The sequence below is a fragment of the Myotis daubentonii genome, chromosome 1 (genome assembly GCF_963259705.1).
Source record: "Myotis daubentonii chromosome 1, mMyoDau2.1, whole genome shotgun sequence".
Taxonomy (NCBI): Eukaryota; Metazoa; Chordata; class Mammalia; order Chiroptera; family Vespertilionidae; genus Myotis; species Myotis daubentonii.
This window is the reverse complement of record NC_081840.1, coordinates 146,569,076-146,574,764: the sequence shown is the minus strand read 5'-3', so window position 1 is coordinate 146,574,764 and position 5,689 is coordinate 146,569,076.

Sequence of the window (5,689 nt, the reverse complement as noted above, 5' to 3'; positions counted from 1 at the left end):
AATAAAAATAAATTATAACAAACATTTTAAAAGCATTACAGGACTTAACTAAAAGTAAAAGTCAGGGATAAAACAAACAAATAATTGAGAAAAAATGAACTAAAACTTGAAAAATAAGCATAGTCAATAAACACACAAAAATGCTGGGTTTGCCCTGATACCAGTACCCAGAGACTGTACTAATGTGTAAGGGATGAATATGACATTACTGAATTGGGTAGAACTGGTTGAAGGGGACTAGAGTCACAAATTTGTTATACCACTAGAATCCCAGAAGAATTAAGAAGGTAAGACAAACTCTCTGTGGAGAAATTTAATAACCTTTTAAGATTCCAGGATTTCCATTGACTAAATCCAATCAGACAAGAAAATAAGCCACCACAAGTGAAAGTTGGGAGATTACCTCTGAAGGAATTCAGGTAATGGAACTGCTGAATCAGATGTTTAAAAACTTATGTTTGAAATACTTAAAAAAAACAAGGTGAAATTTTAAAACTAAAAATAAATGAGATACTATCAGAAAATTTTAGGGATATTCAATAATAAACCTGGTAATACAAATAACTACTAGATATAAGATATATAATAGTTAACATTTTAAAATTAATATATTCAATGAATTGGTTAACAGTAGATAAAACATAGTAAAAAAGAGAATTTTGAAAATGGAAAAAGATATAAAGAAATTAACCAAAGTGAATCACTGAAAGTCAAAACGATGAATAATATTAAAGAACATTTAAGAGAAAGGTAAGACAGAATTAGAAACCATAAAATATGGCTAATCAAAGTAACAGAATAAAAAAACAAAGGTAATGGAAAAGATGTAATATCTATGTGATAATAAAGAATTTTTGAGAACTGAAAAAACCAAGACTGTACATGTATTAAAATTTACAACATGTAACAAGAGGAATAAATAAAATAAATCTGTGCCTAAACACACTTTAGAAAAATAAATAAAATGAAACATTCCTTTAAAAATATAAACTCTCAAAATTAGATCAATTCCTGGCCATGGAAAAGTAAAATAGCATTACTGTATACAACTAGAAAGTTGAACAAAATACAGTTGACCCTTGAACAATATGGAAGTTAGAAGCACTGCTCCTCACACAGTCAAAAATCTGTGTATAACTTTTTTTTCACTTCCTCAAAACTTAGCTAATAGCTTACTCTTGACAGAAGTCCTTACTGATAACATAAACAGTTTATTAAAACTTATTTTGTATGTTATATGTATTATAGACTGTATTCTTATAAGAAAACTAGAGGCCCAGTGCATGAAAATTCGTGCACTCAGGGGGGATCTCTCCACCCAGCCTGCACGCTCTCACAATCTGGGACTCCTCAGGTAGGGTCCAGTCCCATCTCAGCATAGCTCTGGTTCCCTGGACCAGAGGGAAGGGACCAAGAGGCCAGTCCAATTACAGCATGGCTTCAGTTCCTGGAGCCTGCGGGCAGGGGGAGGGACCAAGATTCCCAGATCGCAGCATGGCTGTGGTTCCCCGTACCCTGCGGGAGGGAGAGGGAAGGACCTAGAGGCCAGTCCGATGGCAGCATGGCTCCATTCCCACAGCTCCCTCCCACCGCCATGCCATGGGTGGCCGGGACCCAGGACTGACTCCACAGCGGGCAGCTGGGACCCTAGCCTAGTGTTCAGTTGTCTGTACAGACGTTTAGGTCTTGACGGACCCTGGCTCTTTATATATTAGGATATCCTAAGAAAAAATATTACTAATCAAATAATAAATAAAATAAAATATATTTACAGCATTTATTGTGAAAAATGTGTATATAAGTGGATCTGCACAGTTCGAATCCAAGTTGTTTAAGAATCAACTGTATATGAAACCACTATTTCAGACATTGGACAGCCAAAAGTGCAGGACTGTGATTACTGGGAAAATAGAAAGATGAGCCTTACAATTGTCTCAGATTTCTGCTTGGAGTCATACACCAGAATGTGCTGTAGAGAAAAGAATCCCAAGTAGAGCATAGATGTGTCACTGCACTTCCTTGTCTCAGATCAGTTAAGGGACTGAATGGAACAAAAAGGTGGAGGGAGGGAGAATTTACTCTTTTGCCTGAGCTGGGCACTTACATAGGCACTCTTGGTTTTCAGATCCTTGGACTCAAATAGGCACCTATACCATTGACTTTCTTGGTTCTCGGGCCTTCAAATTTGCACTGAAACTACACCACCTGCTTCCCTGGGCTTCCAGGTTACAGACAATAAATTGTGGGACTCCTTGGTCTCTACAATCATGTAAGCTATTTCTGTAATAGATCTCTTCTTCCTTTTCTTTCTTTCTCTCTTTCATTTTTTATTTTTATTTTTATTATTCTATCTATCCTCTATTTATCTCTCCCTCCATCCATCCATCCATCCATCCATCCATCCATCCATCCATCATCCATCCTATAGGTTCTCTTTCTCTGGAGAACCCTAATAAACTACAGAAATAAAAATAAGGATAATCACAGATTTTCCATTATAAAATATTTAATTCAGACAAAAATGGGACAACATCTTTAAAGCACTGAAGGAAATAACCTTCATATACAGAAAAAAAATATCCTTAAAATAAAACCAAAAGACAAACAAAAGAAACTCATTTTTATGCTAAACAAAAACAAAAAGAATTTGTCAGCAAGAGCCTTGTGCTATAAAAAAATGTTACATAAAATCTTGTGTTTTTTTTGTTTAAAGTATTACAAATAGTAGTACATCAGTCTCCTTTTCTCCCCATTTACCCCTCTCCCCTTGCCTCCTCCACCCTCCAGCACATGCCCTCACCCCCTTAGTATCTGTGTCCATTGGTTATGCTTATATGCATGCATACAAGTCCTTTGATTGATCACTTACTGCCCCCTCCACCCACCCCTGCCTTCCTGCTTAAGTTTGACAGTCTGTTTGATGCTCCTATGACTCTGTATCTATTTTTGTTCATCCATTTATGATGTCATCATATTCCACAAATGAGTGAGATTATGTGATATTTATCTTTCTTTGAATGGCTTATTTCACTTAGCATAATGCTTTCCAGTTCCATCCATGTTGTTGCAAATGGTAAAGGTTCCATCTTTTCTATGTCAGTGTAGTATTCCATTGTGTAGATGGACCACAGTTTTTTAATCCATTCATCTGTGGATGGGCACTTAGGCTGTTTCTAAATCTCAGCTATTGCAAATTGTGCTACTATGAACATAGGTGTGTATATATCCTTTCTGATTGATGTTCCTGTTTTCTTAGTAAATATTCCTAGCAGTGGGATTACTGGGTCAAATGGGGGTTCTTTTTTTAATTTTTTGAAGAAATGCTACACTATTTTCCACAGTGGCTGCACCAATCTGCATTCCCGCCAGCAGTGAAGGAGGGTTCCTTTTTCTCCACATCCTCACCAGCACTTGTCATTTGTTGATTTGTTGGTGATAGCCATTCTGACAGGTGTGAGATAATACCTCATTGCTGTTTGGATTTGCATCTCTCCGATGATTAGTGACTTTGAGCATGTTTTCATATGTCTCTTGTCCTCCTGCATGACCTCTTTTGAAAAGTGTCTATTTAGGTCCTTTGCCCATTTTGTGATTGGATTGTTTATCTTCCTTTTGTTAAGTTGTAGGAATTCCCTATAAATTTTGGAGATTAAACCCTTATCGGAGATAACATTGGCAAATATGTTCTCCCATGCAGTGGGCTTTCTTGTTGTTTTGTTGATGGCTTCTTTTGCTGTGCAGAAGCTTTTTATTTTGATGTAGTCCCATTTGTTTATTTTCTCCTTAGTTTCCATTGCCCTAGGAGTTGTAGCGGTAAAGATATTGCTATGACAACTGCCTGCTATTTGGGTACCTATGGTTTCTTTGAGATTTTTATGGTTTTCCATCTTACATTTTAGTCCTTTATCCATTTTGAGTTTATTTTTTGTATGGTGTAAGTTGGTGGTCTAGTTTCTTTCTTTCTTTCTTTCTTTTTTTTGCATGTATCTGTTCAGTTTTTTCAACATCCTTTATTAGAGAGACTGTCTTGACCTCATTGGCAGAAATGAAAAATTGGAATTGTACAAAAGAAGAAATTAGAGCTAAAATGGTAAATATGTGGTGAATATAGAAGATGTTTTCTCATTTTCAATTTTGTTTTAAATTATATTTGACTATAAAATAATAATAACAACAATGTGCTATAGGGCTTATGGCACATATAGAATAAAATGTATGACAATAAGAGCACCTAGAATGGGGGGTAATGAAAATATATTATTGTAAAAATTAATATAATATTGAAGTGTAGGTTGTAATAAAATAATGAAGAAATTTTAAAACCAAAACAACCATGAAAGAAACAAATAAGTCAATATTGGAATTAAAAACACATTTTAATTTTAATTGAAAGAAGGAAATAAAAGTGGTAAAAGGGAAAAAAAACACAGATGGGATAAATAGCAAGATGGTAGATTTAAAATCAGCCAAATCGATAATTACATTAAAGATAAATGGTCTAAATACTCTAGTTAAAAGACAAATAATGTCAGAAAATATTCAAAATCAAGAACCAACAAAATGAAACCTATTTTAAATATAAATACATCAATAAGTTTAAAAGTAAGTTGATGGAAAATAAGGCCATGCAAACACTAATCCTAAGAAAGAATTACATTAGCAATTTTCAATTGTATTCTATAGGACATGTCTCTATAGTGGAATATAAAAGATGACCTACTCATATATATAAAGGACATATTAGAATTTCCTTTTAAAATTTATTTTCTTTAAAAATAGGGAAAAATTAGGCTTTCATTATAGTAAATGTGTACTAATGGATCCCTAATTCATACTATGTGTGGTAATCCAAATATCCCCTACTGAACCTAAGGGACCCTGAAAGAAGAATGAGAAAGTTGCCAAACGGAGAAGTTTGCATGTGTGCTTTTTTAGTATTTCAAATTATTGACTATTTATGTGCTCAGTTATATATCAACATTATATTTTAACCAAATTAACTCCCACAACATAGACAAGTGATTTAAAAAGAAACAAACCTCTAAGTATAATGCTAATAATGCAAGCAAAGCAATGCAAGCATAGTAAGACTGGCACTTTTTCAGCTACATTATCAGGTTAAAATTATGATTTAAGAAGATTGGGCTCAGCATCAGGGCAGCATGTGTTATTCCTTTTTTCTCTCCCCTTCAATTTACAACTACTTAGACATCCATAACTGAACAAAACTTGCTCTACAGCACACCAGGACAGCCCAGAGATCAGTCCATTTGTTCATCAAAAGTGGGTAGATTTTACCTCAGTGGAAGCTACAGAGTCAAGGAAGTTGTGATGGTGGTGGTGACAACTGGTCTAGCAGAAAAGGTAGAAAGTTAAAGTGGTGAGTTAAAGTCTGCTTTGTCATGGGGACTGCATTTGGAGAGTCCCATTGCTGTTCAGCAACACCAGATTTCTGAAGAGACTGGATGGAGGGAAAGGAAAAGAAAGAAGGGAGACAGAGAACTACAAGAATGCATTTCCTACCGTCTGTCCCAGGATTTCAGCGAGAGATCCACCCACAGATCTCTGCAACTCGACCACTCAAAGATTACCCTACTGGGGAAAAGTCATACTGAAATCCAGTGTTGTTTGTTTGTTTGTATTGTTTAAAGTACTATAGATAGTAAGTACATATGTCTCCTTTTTCCCC